A 15,337-nucleotide genomic window follows, 5' to 3' on the forward strand; every position below is an offset into this window, starting at 1 on the left:
AGCGTAGACCTGACCAGATGTTCAGGATAACCTTTAGTTTGCACAGCCGCTAGTTTCCACGGCAGTCTTTACATTTCTTACATGTTGAGGCCAGTGGCTGCGCCTTCTATATCTACAAGACAATGCGAGACTGTATGTCGTCCGCGCTAACCTGACCTATTGCAGTGCAGAGGGTGTTGGGCTGGTTGCCCTGGGCAGCATGTTCGCCAGATATCTCACCAATTGGAAACATTTGCTCACAGGTTGCTGAGAGATTGGTACGGTACCACTCGCCAGCGAATACAGTTGATCGACTCTGGCACAGGGACGAATGTAGCATGAAATGACGAACCCTTATGTGTTATCCAAGTTCAGTTTGAAGCGATTTCCAGCCAGTTACATTCATCGCTGCTGCTAGACGTTGCAGTTACATGCAGTCAATTTTGCACCCTGTCTACCCCCAAATTATTTACAGATTTAAACAAGTATCCTTCCTGAATAAAATTTTCACTCTGCAGCGGAGTGTCCGCTGATATGTAGTTCGGAAGGTTGGAGACGAGGTACTGGCGGAAGTAAAGCTGTGAGGAGAGGGCTTGAGTCATGCTTGCTTAGCTCAGATGGACGGGGTGGGAGATTTTCTCTCCTCAGGGACTGGGTGTCATCATCCTGTCATCCCCATTGTCGACGTGCAAGTCGCCCAATGTGGCGTCGCACTCTAAGACTCGCACTCGGCGTCCGAGTTCCGCGCCTGGGAACTCCCGGCCACTGACGCCATACGATTATTTCCATTTTGAACTCGCTTCGGCGGTATATATATTAAAATTGGAACATACAGAGAAGATTGGCATGGCCCCTGCGCAAGGATGACACGCAAAATCGTGAACCGTTCCACATTTTCCTCTGCAATAAAAAACTGAGTCAACGGCTCAACACTGAACTTGCACGGGTGTCATGGGACATCCGCACCGAACAAATGCAGCGAGCAATATCGAAAAAAATTAGAACAAAAAAAAAAGATGGTAGAGCACTTGCCTGCGAAAGGCAAAGGTCCTGAGCTCGAGTTACGGTCTGGCACACAGTTTTAATCTGCCAGGAAGTATCTTCCTGCTATACAGAGATGTCCAAGAAGATGTAACCACTTACATGGAATTAGCCTTTTTTTTATGGCGGGACCTAGTGTGGTGTCACCGCCAGACACCACACTTGCTAGGTGGTAGCCTTTAAATCGGCTGCGGTCCGCTAGTATACGACGGACCCGCGTGTCGCCACTGTCAGTGATTGCAGACCGAGCGCCGCCACACGGCAGGTCTAGAGACACTTCCTAGCACTCGCCCAGTTGTACAGCCGACTTTGCTAGAGATGGTTCACTGACAAATTACGCTCTCATTTGCCGAGACGATAGTTAGCATAGCCTTCAGCTACGTCATTTGCTACGACCTAGCAAGGCGCCATTATCAATTGCTATTGATCTTGTGATGCCTGTACCGTCAGACCGATGTTCACCAATTATGGATTAAAGTTAAGTATTCCAGACGCTACGAACTATTTTTGCTACTATAAAGACCTTGTCCTGTTCCAGACCTCACGCCATCCTGCGTGAGCCTAAACGCGTGCCCTTCGGCCTCCCGTCCTAGTGGATTGGCTGTCTTGCCAGTCCACAACACCTAGCAGTCCCGATAGATTCTGAGTGGAATGACAAAACTCAACAGCCCGTTACACAGTAGGGACAGAAATGTCATGTCCCATTCCCTACAGTTAATGCCTGCTATGCTGCATGGCAATACAGTCTACATGCAATTCTGAAGCCTATACATCAGCCGTGAATGTGAACAGCTGTACTAGAAATGGCTACCTGGTGTGTGAAACAACGCTGCAAGGTTACGTAAATAAAAGTATGATTCATATGTGAACTGAGGTGATTGATAATTTTTATGTAGTAGCTTCACGTATACCAATGTTAATCTGGATAAAATGTCAAATATAGTACCCGTGTAACATTTAATTATAACATAAAATATAACTGAAACTTAGCAGTCCCCTTAGCTCCAGGCCAGTGACTTCACTTTCTTCCAAATTAAGCATGCAGTTTATCCAGGACCCAGACAAATGGAACAAAGATTGAAATTGGGGCACTGATAGCTTTAAAAGATTATAATGAACACATCGATGGTGTACGTAAATGTCAGGTGTTTAGGACACTTTATGAAAAAGACTGAAAGTCAAATAAGTATTGGCACAGATTGTTTTGTGCAGTGGTGGAAATGACCCACATGAATACCTGGATTTTATACTTACTCTTATTCTTACTCTCCTGGACCCACAAACCGCAATCGGTTTTTGGTCTCTCCACAGCATTCTGTCTTCGGTATCTTCTTTCCTTGCTCCCAGCACATAGGGATCCTTCGCAACCTGGTCTCTACCTCTCATTTTCGGCCTGCCTAGAGGTCTTCTTTCTTCCGGTTTATTCTCAGAGACTTCTGTCAGTAAAGAACCCTGCTCTCTTCTACTCTACTGGCCATTAAAATTGCTACACCACGAAGATGACGTGCTACAGACGTGAAATTTACCGACAGGAAGAAGATGCTGTGATACGCAAATGATTAGCTTTTCAGAGCATTCACACAAGCTTGGCGCCGATGGCGACACCTACAACGTGCTGACATGAGGAAAGTTTCCAACCGATTTCTCATACACAAACAGCAGTTGACCGGCGTTGCCTGGTGAAACGTTGTTGTGATGCCTCGTGTAAGGAGGAGAAATGCGTACCTTCACGTTTCCGACTTCGATAAAGGTCGGATGGTAGTCTATCGCGATTGCGGTTTATCGTATCGCGACATTGCTGCTCGCGTTGGTCGTGATCCAATGACTGTTAGTAGAATATGGAATCGGTAGGTCCAGGCGGGTAATACGGAACGCCGTGCTGGATCCCAACGGCCTCGTATCACTAGCAGTCGAGATGACAAGCATCTTATCCGCATGGCTGTAACGGATCGTGCAGCCACGTCCCGATCCCTGAGTCAACAGATGGAGACGTTTGCAAGACAACAACCATGTGCACGAACAGTTCGACGACGTTTGCAGCAGCATAGACTATCAGCTCGGAGACCATGGCTCCGGTTACCTTGACGCTGCATCACAGACAGGAGCGCCTGCGATGATGTACTCAACGACGAACCTAGGTGCGCGAATGGCAAAACGTCATTTTTTTCGGATGAATCCAGGTTCTGTTTACAGCATCATGATGGTCGCATCCGTGTTTGTCGACATCGCGGTGAACGCACATTGGAAGCGTGTATTGGTCATCTTTATACTAGCGTATCAACCGTCGTCATGGTATGGGGTGCAATTGGTTATACGTCTCGATCACCTCTTGTTCGCATTGACGGCACTTCGAACAGTGGACGTTACATTTCAGATGTGTTACGACCCGTGGCTCTACCCTTCATTCGATCGCTGTGAAACCCTACATTTCAGCAGGATAATGCATATCCGCATGTTACAAGTCCTGTACGGGCCTTTCTGGATACAGAAAATGTTCGACTGCTGCCCTGGCCAGCACATTCTTCTGATCTCTCACCAAGTTAAAACTTCTGGTCAATGGTGGCCGAGCGCTGGCTCTTCACAATACGCCAGTCACTACTGTTGATGAACTGTGTTGAAGCTGCATGGACAGCTGTACCTGTACACGCCATCCTAGCTCTGTTTGACTCAATGCCCAGGCGTATCAAGGCCGTTATTACGGCCAGAGGTGGTCGTTCTGGGTACTGATTTCTCAGGATCTAGGCACCCAACTTGCGTGAAAATGTAATCGCATGTCAGTTCTAGGATAATATATTTGTCCAATGAATACCTGGTTATCATCTGCATTTCTTCTTGGTGTAGCAATTTTAATGGCCAGCAGCGTATATACGTGGCTGGCCCATCTTAGTCTTCCTGTCTTGGCTTCTGCAACCACATCTGGTTCAGGGTAAAGCTCCCTGAGCTCCGTGTTCTTTCTTCTTCGCCATTCTCCTCTCTCATAAATTGGTCCCAATATATATCGCAGGATTTTATTTTCAACAACTTTTATCTTTCTCTCCGTGTATTTATCTACTCTCCAAATTTCCGCCCCATATTGTAATACTGAAATGAGTACGGTTTTGTATATTCTTACTTTGGTTCATCTTGAAAAAATTTTAAATGACAGTAGTTTGTTGAGTGCATATGATGCTCTGGATACAGCTTTGATCCTCGCCTCTATTTCTTGCTTCTCATCGTTTTTGTTGATTACGCCTAGATTTCATACTGTGACAACAAAGTAACACTTCCATTGACTGCTTTCAAACATAGTACTCCACTTGGTCTACTCATACTTGGAAAGAAAATGTCCAAAAAACTCGAAAATGCCTAAAACGGACCAAAATCCTTCTTTTTCAACCCCAAAGAGAAGAAAGACAACATTTTTGGTATCAAAGACGTGCGTCTTTTCAGAGTACAGGATCTCATTGACCAGCATCTGTCAATTCAAGAGACACTTGTGGACTTTGCTCATCTTCAGAGGTGAAGTATAGACCCCCACTTAAAGTATTCAGACTGTAATACTTTTTGTGTTAATAAAAAAAACCAATTGGTTTTATAAGAATGACCATAAGCAATAACTCTAGTTGTGGTCGTTTTGGGACTATAATCCTGTCAGGACATACCTTTCCTCTAATACTGTGTGCATTTTAAAGACTTTGTATATGTTTTTAAATAAAATAATTTGCTATTAATTCAATAACACTTCATAAAGTATTACAGTAAAAATTTGAATGACTTATTTTTTTATTTTTTACACTTACAGTAAATAATAGAGTAACTTTTATTTTATTTTCTTGTTTTTATTATTTTCTATTTATATTTTATTCTTATTTTATTTTATTTATTTAATATAAAAACAAGCACTACGTAAACAAATCCAAATGAAGCTAGAGACTTCTTCGATCTGTACTCCTTGGTTCTCAATGCGTGTGCAATCTTTTCACCATACAGCCGATAGCTCGTTCACACAATTCCATAGGTACAGAGCGGACAACTTGTGTTATGCACTGTTTAAGGTCTCTGATGTCAGTATGTCTTGTAGTATGCACACGTTCTTTCAGTATTCCCCATAGCCACAAATCATGAGGAATCACATCAGGTGACCTTGGTGGCTACAGTAGAGGTCCACTGCTTCCAATCCAGCGTCTACCAGTTGTTTCAAGATTATCAACAACAAAATTCTACAGCGTATCTAGGCAGGAATCTACCGTTATAGTTTGAACATTGAAAAATATGGACTAAGTACTCCAGACTTCGAAATACTGCACCATGCAAGGACGTTCACAAGCCCAGTGGAGGTTTGAACAAAAAGAGGCAGTCTAGCGATCTATCGTCGCAATCCTTTAAGATGAAAGGGAACGAGAGAAGAGAGGAATGAGAACTTAAATTCGCATTAGCGATGGGTACTGCTTATTTGCTGTGAAATGACATTACAATACCTTGCAGAGAGAACTTGAACATTTATATGGCAATGGAAAAGCAAAAAATTACAACGATCGACAAGAGGGATTCATTGTCCTGTACATCAAGAAGTAATTTCTGCTAAATTTGCAAGCATGGAGCACTTGAAGAAATGTGTGGTACGAATAGGAAAATTCCTCAAGTCAGTTGCAACAGTTCTCAACTGAAATGAGTGAAGTGTATGGAGATCAAAGTACGTTGGTTAAGTCAAGGGGCATGCCTGGAACGATTTTTGGATTTAAATCCAAAATTTGTGAAGGAAAAAGGAGTGCAGGAACGAAAATTAGATTTTCCGGAATGGACTCCAGACTTTTACGTGGACCTGACTGCACACTGCTCACTGTAAAGCAATGCAAGGTAACTTCTTCCTGATTTGATGGAGATGCATTTAAAAAGAAAATCGCATTGTAGAAGGGACACACTCTGACAAAGATAGTCCAGTTCCCTAAGCTCACTAGCTTTAAAGAAAGCGCGAGGTTTGAAGAATTCGTAGTGGCCTTGCAAGAATTAAAAGGATAGTTTTAGAAAGGTTTTCAGGACATTAGCAATCTTACGACTCTTTTCGAACTATTTTAGAGATTGTTTGCCGTTTCAGTTGAAAGCGCCCCTGTACATGAGCAGACGTAGCTGACTAACCTGCAAGATAATTCCAGATTCAGTGATAAAGCTTTTATTAAAACTGTCCTGGACGTCTGGGGTTGCTTTCCTCAGGTAGATTTTCCAAGTTGTAAAAGTGCTACAATATTTTAAGCGACTTATTTGTGTGAAAGACCTTCTGTCGGTTAAGAAACTAAATAAGTCACGATTACGTGGCAAGTTCGGTGCGAATCTTTCTGAAATTGGCGGCGTCTGTCACTATGCTGACATTTCGTACCAGATAAAAATTATGTCTTCAGAGTGCCAAAAATAATTAAATACATCTGAAAATTGTTTTATTTGTGACCTATGTTGTTAAGAAATGTGAAGTATAATACCAGGTCACATGCAGTGCGGCTGCACTGCCATTCCAAAGCGGCGCGTTCACTGTTTTCCGCTATTCCCCCTCCTCGCACTCAGACAGCGTAGCGTAGCGGTGGGGGAAACGTGCCAGCCATTAATAGCGCTATTGGCACTCGGGCCGTCCCTAATACACTACTGACCATTAAAATTGCTATACCAAGAAGAAATACAGATGATAACCAGGTATTCATTGGACAAATATATTATCCTAGAGTTGACATGCGATTACATTTTCACGCAATTTGAGTGCCTAGATCCTGAGAAATCAGCCCAGAACGACCACCTCTGGCCGTAATAACGGCCTTGATACGCCTGACCATTGAGTCAAACAGAGCTTGGATGGCGTGTACAGGAAGCCCATGCAGCTTCAACACGATACCACAGTCCATCAACAGTAGTGACTGGCGTATTGTGACGAGACAGCTGCTCGGCTACCATTGACCAGACGTTTTCAATTGGTGAGAGATATGGAGAATGTGCTGGCCAGGTCAGCAGTCGAACATTTTCTGTATCCAGAAAGGCCCGTACAGGACCTGTAACATGCGGTCGTGCATTATCCTGCTGAAATGTAGGGTTTCACAGCGATCGAATGAAGGGTAGAGCCACGGGTCGTAACACATCTGAAATGTAACGTCCACTGTTCAAAGTGCCGTAAATGCGAACAAGAGGTGACCGAGACGTATAACCAATGGCACCCCATACCATCACGACGGTTGATACGCTAGTATAAAGATGACCAATACACGCTTCCAATGTGCGTTCACCGCGATGTCGCCAAACACGGATGCGACCATCATGATGCTGTAAACAGACCCTGGATTCATCCGAAAAATGACGTTTTACTATTTCTGCACCCAGGTTCGTCGTTGAGTACACCATCGCAGGCGCTCGTGTCTGTGATGCAGCGTCAAGGGTAACCGCAACCATGGTCTCCGAGCTGATAGTCCATGCTGCTGCAAACGTCGTCGAGCTGTTCGTGCAGGTGGTTGTTGTCTTGCAAACGTCCCCATCTGTTGACTCAGGGATCGAGACGTGGTTGCACGATCCGTTACAGCAATGCGGATAAAATGCCTGTCATTCCGACTGCTGGTGATACGAACCGTTGGGATCCAGCACGGCGTTCCGTATTACCCTCCTGAACCCACCGATTCCATATTCTGCTAACAGTCATTGTATCACGACCAACGCGAGCAGTAATGTCGCGATACGATAAACCGCAATCCCGATAGGCTACAATCCGTCCTTTATCAAAGTCGGAAGTGTTATGGTACACATTTCTCCTCCTTACACGAGGCATCACAACAACGTTTCACCAGGCAACGCCGGTCAACTGCTGTTTGTGTATGAGAAATCGGTTGGAAACTTTCCTCATGTCAGCACGTTGTAGGTGTCGTCACCGGCGCCAACCTTGTGTGAATGCTCTGAAAAGCTAATCATTTGCATATCACTGCATCTTCTTCCTGTCGGTTAAATTTCGCGCCTGTAGTACGTCATCTTCGTGGTGTAGCAATTTCAATGGCCAGTAGTGTATTTTTGACGTATCTTGTTCTCGAATACTTCTTGGACGTCCACTGTTTCCTTTACAATCATCGGTCACAGACCCGGTGTCCGCAAATTTTTGAAGCAGTAGGTGGATAGTAAAACGGCTTGGAGTAGCCTTTTGAAACAATTGTTGAAATTTTTTTCTTCCTGTTGAGGGTGAGCCAAACAATTCCACCTACGTTGCCACCTTCCTTCTCTCTTCCGAAGTAAGTGTGGTGGCCATCTATAGTCTGCAACAAAAGAAAATTTTATTTTTAGTACTGTGTGAGTGGTAATATCTTTTTGGATGACGCTATATTTTACATGCAGAATAAGTGATATTTCGTCATTTTCTATTCTTCATGAAGGTTCACCCATTAACAACCCTATAATTTCGTTTTCAACACTGTGGTAGCAATTACGCTGTAACTGTGTTGCTGCGCTATAGACATGTTTACACCAAAATCGATGACAATTAAACTTCATCACATCAAGGACGCTACTTACGACTCCTTGAAGGTTCACGTCTTTTGTTTCCTCCACTCCTTGGACGCCCCATCTCTTAGCCATCAAGGAAACTTCTATACATATTGACTGAAAATAAGGGAGACGCAAACGAATCAGTTGAAGAAAACAGAAATTATTTAACATTGAAGTTTAAGGTTTGCAAACAAAAAACGAAAGTGATGAGGAATAGTTGCATAAAAATACCGATTAGGTACCGTTTTTACAGCAGACACAGTACAAAATTGTGCTACGTAGAACTGAAAATATCCTAAGATGGTCGATAAAAGAGCTGTACTACCGTCAAATATTAGCATGTAATTGAGGTACAAGTTTCTGAAACTTTTATCTCTGGAGGAAATCACTGCACAGTATGGAAGTGGAAAGTAGACTGCGTGAAATCGGGAGAAGAAGTAACTGGAAGCTCCTATTAAAGATTATGTTAGAAATTAAGTGGACCGGTAAAATGCTAAAACGCAATGTACTGGAAATAAAAGTTGAGGTACATCTGTAAAGAAAGTACTGAGGAGAGGAAGCGATAACTTAATGTGACATTTACTGTTGCACACAGGCATTCTGTATCTGGAACTGGAAGAGGTGCAGAGAAGTTATAACGTATCGCGAAGATACGTCGTGATATGCGAAACATACAGTGTTTTGGATGCAGCAAGCGTGTTGGAGCGGAAAGAGTAGTAAATTAAGTTCTAGGTAAAACACCCTTTCATATTTATTCTGCAGCCAGTTACTCCAACGTTTCGCGTGCTCTATAGCCTTCCTGAACTTGTGTGTCATTCAGTCACTTTGCTCTTGTAGCCGCGTGCGATGCGGTTATCTTTCGATCTGGCGAGTCCTTTCTTCTCGCTATCAAGCGGACTCAGAGACACTGCCGGCAGATATTGGAAAAAGCATTTATTCACGTTCTACTTTTATATTTCTTTGGCTCATATCGTTAGATTTACCCACAGATCGCCCAGTAAGGAACTCTGGAGCCAATTGATATTCGTCCCAGTTTTCCAGACCATACATTTCGTCCCGTTACGGACGACTGGCTCGCTTCCGCGCAGATGTGAATAAGTCTTACCGTTTCTTTGGTTTACATCGGGCTCACATACAGTTTTCAGCATCTCTTCTGGGTTTATGTACGTGGCCGTGATTTGCAAGCCAATGGATAATACAGACAACAGCTTTATTTACTTCGGCTAGCTGTCTGCAAAACCAGCGGAAAAGACAATAGTGTCTCTACATGGTCGACGCTCTTCGATCTGCAGCCGGCCGGTGTGGCCGGGCGGTTCTAGGCGCTTCAGTCTGGAACCGTGCGACCGCTACGGTCCCAGGTTCGAATCCTGCCTCGAGCATGGATGTGTGTGATGTCCTTAGATTGGTTTAAGTAGTTCTAAGTTCTAGGGGACTGATGACCTCAGCAGTTGAGTTCCATAGTGCTCAGAGCCATTTGAACCATTTTGCGGCGAAAAGCTGAGCAGGAACAGACCGCTGCAACATCGTTAACGTGCTTTTGGCCGCACATTTTACAACTTTTGCCTGTGGTTTCACTCATAAGAGTATGAATTTATAAGTTTCATAAAAAAAACCAGAAGAAATATCGGGTGATCAAAAAGTCAGTATAAATTTGAAAACTGAATAAATCACGGAATAATGTAGATAGAGAGGTACAAATTGACACACATGCTTTGAATGACATGGGGTTTTATTAGAACCAAAAAAATACAGCAGTTCAAAAAATGTCCTACAGATGGCGCTTCATCTGATCAGAATAGCAATAATTAGCGTAACAAAGTAAGACAAAGAAAAGATGATGTTCTTTAGAGGAAATGCTCAATATGTCCACCATCATTCCTCGACAATAGCTGTAGTCGAAGAATAATGTTGGGAACAGCACTGTAAAGCATGTCCGGAGTTACGGTGAGGCATGGGCGTCCGATGTTGTCTTTCAGCATCCCTAGAGATGTCGGTCGATCACGGTACACTTGCGACTTCAGGTAACCCAAAGCCAATAATCGCACTGACTGAGGTCTGGGGACCTGGGAGACCAAGCATGCCGAAAGTGGTGGCTGAGCACACGATCATCACCAAACGACGCGCGCAAGAGATCTTTCACGCATCTAGCAATATGGGGTGGAGCGCCATCCTGCATAAACATCGTACGTTCTAGCATGTGTTTATCAGCCAGGCTGGGGATTATGCGATTCTGTAACATATCGGCGTACCTCTCACCCGTCACGTTAGCAGTTACAAAATCAGAATCACGCATTTCTTCGAAGAAAAAAGGCCCGATAACGGTAGATGTGATAAATCCAACCCATACAGTGACTTTCTCGTCGTGAAATGGAGTTTCCACGACAGTTCTAGTATTTTCGGTAGCCCAAATTGTGCAGTTGTGGGCGTTGTCAAACCTTCGGAGCTTGAAATGAGCTTCGTCGGTCCACAACACGTTACTCAACCAATCGTCGTCTTCCGCCATCTTTTGAAACGCCCACACAGCAAATGCCCTCCGCTTCACTAAATCGCCAGGTGACAGTTCATGATGCCGATGGATTTTTTAAGGATAGCATCGGAGGATACGCCTCAGTGCCAACCAAACAGTAGTGTATGGAATGCCGATGCGACGTGCGACTGCACGAGCGCTGACTTCCCCGTGCATAGACGAACCCGCTACAGTCTTTATTTCTTCCTGAACTGTCTCAGCAACATTACGCCTTGTGCTCGGTCGGCCACTACGGGGTCTATCCTCTAAACAACTCGTGGCTTCGAACTTCGAAATCATTCTCGCCACAGCTGCGTTTGTCAACGGACCTTTACCCTTTAGAATCCCCTTCCTATGGCGATAGGGTCGTAACGCTGAACTAGCACATTCCCCATTCTGATAATACAGCTTCACTAAAAGCGGCTTTTCAAGTAACGTCAACATGCTGCGACTGCTGGCGCATCTGATTCTCTCTCCAGCGCCATCTGTCGGACATTTTATGAACTTTGTTTTTTTTTTGGTTCTAATAAAACCTCATGTCATTCCAAGCATGTGTGTCAAGTTTTACCTCTCTATCTACATTATTCCGTGGTTTATAAAGTTTTCAAATTTATACTGACTTTTTGATCACCCGGTATTTTTTTATAAAAACGTCGGTCGTATTGAATTGGCAGTGAATATACTACGAGTTTATAAGTAAAAATTGTTCTGCAGAACAGGAATTGCTGAGAAGCAACTTTCGTAACTTACTTTCAAAATTGTCTTCTGTATCAGTTACAAATGTGAAAACATACATAAATGGTATTAGATGCTCCTCGACAAATGAAACGTAATCAATAGAACAGTTTGCTGTTAGATTTGACTTTACAAACAAGGGAATCTTCCCATCGCACCCCCCTCAGATTTAGTTATAATTTGGCACAGTGGATAGGCCTTGAAAAACTGAACACAGATCAATCGAGAAAACAGGAAGAAGTTGTGTGGAACTATGAAAAAAATAAGCAAAATATACAAACTGAGTAGTCCGTGAGCAACATAGGCAACATCAAGGGTATTGTGGGCAAAGGAAGCCGTGGTCCCGTGGTTAGCGTGAGCAGCTGTGGAACGAGAGGTCGTTAGTTCAAGTCTTCCCTTCGGTAAGAAATTCAATTTTTTATTTTCAGACAATTATCAGAGTTCAGGCACTCACATATATCAATTTCGCTCTCCAAAATTCCAGGACATGTTCAGATATGGACGGTCTACACACGGAAAAATTTGAAAACGTTAAAAACATATGTTTTGACGGAGCACAGAGAAAACTGTGCGACTGTGAAACTGTTGCATTCATTTGTTGCAGTTTATGTGACACACACTTATGTTTTCATCTCTTTTTTGGGAGTGATTATCACATCCACAAGGAAACCAAATCGGGCAAGGTAGAAGAATCTTTTTACCCATTCGCCAAGTGTGCAAGTTAGGTGGGTCGACAACATATTCCTGTCATGTGACGCACATGCCGTCACCAGTGTCGTATAGAACATATCAGACGTGTTTTCCTGGATCAAATGTTTTCGGTTGCCATTGGAGAGGCACGTCCTTTCGTCTACTAATCGCACGGTTTTGCGGTGCGGTCGCAAGACAGACACTAAACTTATTACAGTGAACAGATCATAACTTGCAGAAATAAAGTCAGTAAACTTTTCGCTTGTGGGTAGACTTGAACCAAGGACCTCTCGCTCCACAGCTGCTCACGCTAACCACGGGACCACGGCGCTCCTGTGCACACATTATCCTTGATGTTGCCTATGTTGCCCACGGACTACTCAGTTTGTATATTTTGCTTATTTTTTCATAGTTCCACACAACTTCTTCCTGTTTTCTCCATTGATCTGTGTGCAGTTTTTCAAGGCCTATCCACTGTGCCAAATTATTACTAAATCTGAGGGGGGTGCGCTGGGGAGGTTCCCTTGTTAGTACTGAGGGCGCGGTGGTGGTAGGTGGTCGTGGTGGGGATAGTTCTGATCCACACAAGACACCATTTCATTTACTCAGTCACTATGGAGCAGTGGGGCTTGCAACGTCGAGTGTTTATCTATGACAGTTTCGTGAAAACTGGTGAGTCTATTATTGCTACGCAGAGATTGTTTCGTGCGCGGTTTAATGTCGGTCGACATGGAGCTGTTACGAGCCGTAACACAATCCTCAGATGGGTGGAAAACTTCAGATCAACTGGAAACATACTGGATAAGAAGCATCCTGGCCCGAGACGCAGAGTAAGGACACCAGAAAATGTTGAAAGGGTTAGGCAAGCGGCAGTCAGAAGCCCAGGACGGTCAGCTAGACGTCATGCTAGTGAGTTACGAATCAATCGTGAATCGGTTAGACGAATTTTGCATGAAGATTAAAATTCTATCCCTACAAAATGCTCATTGTCCAACAACTCAAGGAAACTGATTTTGCTGTACGAGAAGACTTCGCTTACAGAATGCAAGTGATTTTGGGATCGAATGAAAATTAAATTTTATTGATGAACGATGAAGCTCATTTTCATTTAAACGGGACCGTGAATAAGCAAAACCTACGTTACTGGGCTCCAGAGCAACCACACCTTATCCACCAGAGTCCTCTACACTAAGAAAAAGTAACAGTCTGGTGTGCCCTTGGCTCCGTTGGCATTATTGGACCTCATTTTTTTGAAGAGCATGGAGCCACAGTTACTGTTAATTCGGTTCGTTACATTCATATGCTTGAAACATTCTTGAAACCAGAACTAAGAAGACGACGAATCCCTTTAAAATGCGTTTGGTTCCAGCAGGATGGGGCAACATCGCACACCGCAAAAACTTCATTGACAGTTCTTAGACGCATGTTTCCTGGCCGAATTATCTCACTTTTTGGCAATGTTCCTTGGCCTTCCAGGTCTCCCGACTTGTCAGTATGTGACTTTTTTTCTGTGGGGGAACATTAAGAACTGTGTCTATAGCCACAAACCACGAAATTTGGACGAGTTGAAGGATGCAATCATTCAAGAAATTGCTGCCATCCCTGCAGAGATTTTAGTCCGTGTGATGTAGGATTTTGAGAAGAGACTTGAGTTCTGAATTCGAAATGATGGGAATCACCTTGACGATATTATTTTTCACAAATAACTTTTTTAAGTAAAATGGCGAATAATGAGCTTTGATTTTGCGTAAATAAACATGCATTAATTTAAAAGTTGGCTGAGTATTATTTCATTAAAAACCGCCCGTCTCCTGTGTGTCACCCTGTATTTAAACGAGTGATCTTCGCAACGTACTCGAGGCTATAATGCATTTAAGGCATTCAGTACCTATCAAGCATTATTCTCGTGAAATATTCGTAAATTACTTTCCTGTGCTGTATTCCAGTGTTACGTGAAGCCCAACGAAACTTGAGTCTCCCCCACCCCACTCCCATAGTGGAGTTCCTGCAGCTGCTGATGCTGACAAATGGCACCCAGACGTGGGAGGTACGATGGCGATTATTGTTTCGCATTTAAGAACTGCAACGAGCGCGACTGGGCGAGAATTCTTGTGGTGCACGAACCTGATAGCGATCTGCAGTTCCGTGATTTTTCCCCAGTCGCTCTGTGTTTGTCGCCGTTTGTTACCAACTTCTGCCCCGCCAGCGACCGCTACTCGACTAGCCGCAGCTGTGCGTGAGCTCATGCGCTGGCCTGAGTTGGCTCCGTATTTCATTTCGTGCCTCGCGAACGAAACAGCGGCTTTCAGTACGGTACGCCACCACAGGCGGGAGATAGTGGCCGTAGTCAACGTGGCCTTCTGCTTCTTCTACAGGGTGGGACAAATAAAAGTGGCCCGGGCAACGGAGTTCCAGCGTTCAAAGAATCGCGGGCGAGGATATGAAATACGGTACTAACCTGAACGTGGCCGCAATACATCTCATGGCACTTTCGAGCCAGGGTCAGCAAGTTGCTGAAGGCGGATCGAAGTTAGATTGCTGGAATTGCTGCAATCTCACCCGAAATATTCTTCTGCAGTTCTTGAAGATTATGAGGGTTATTACGATGCACCTTAGACTTGAGGGCTCCCCACACAAAGTGCGAGGTGCCGGGGCTAGCAGTGTATTTAACACTAAATTCTTCTAGAATCTATATATGTAAATGATGCTCTAAGCCCCCCCCCCTATTCTAACTCCGACTTTTGCTGTTGCAGAAGGATTAAAAAAAAAAAAAAAATACGCGAACTGATTCTAATCAACCCTGCCAGTGGAGTAGAAGAGAGTTTGGCACCTGCAATAATTTAATTTGATAAAAAAGTTAAATAAACGAAGGTTTCATTAACATAGTGAGGAATGATAGGGTTGCTC

The 15,337-nt window shown here is 43.9% G+C and overlaps 1 non-coding gene across 1 annotated transcript; it reads left to right on the plus strand.

Moving 5' to 3' along the window:
* The first annotated feature begins 773 nt into the window (after window positions 1-773).
* LOC126102808 (U6 spliceosomal RNA) lies at window positions 774-877 on the plus strand. Its single transcript, XR_007523073.1, has one exon. It is a non-coding gene; the product is annotated as a U6 spliceosomal RNA (small nuclear RNA).
* Window positions 878-15,337: the final 14,460 nt, after the last annotated feature.

This window comes from Schistocerca cancellata, chromosome 9 (assembly GCF_023864275.1).
Source record: "Schistocerca cancellata isolate TAMUIC-IGC-003103 chromosome 9, iqSchCanc2.1, whole genome shotgun sequence".
NCBI lineage: Eukaryota > Metazoa > Arthropoda > Insecta > Orthoptera > Acrididae > Schistocerca > Schistocerca cancellata.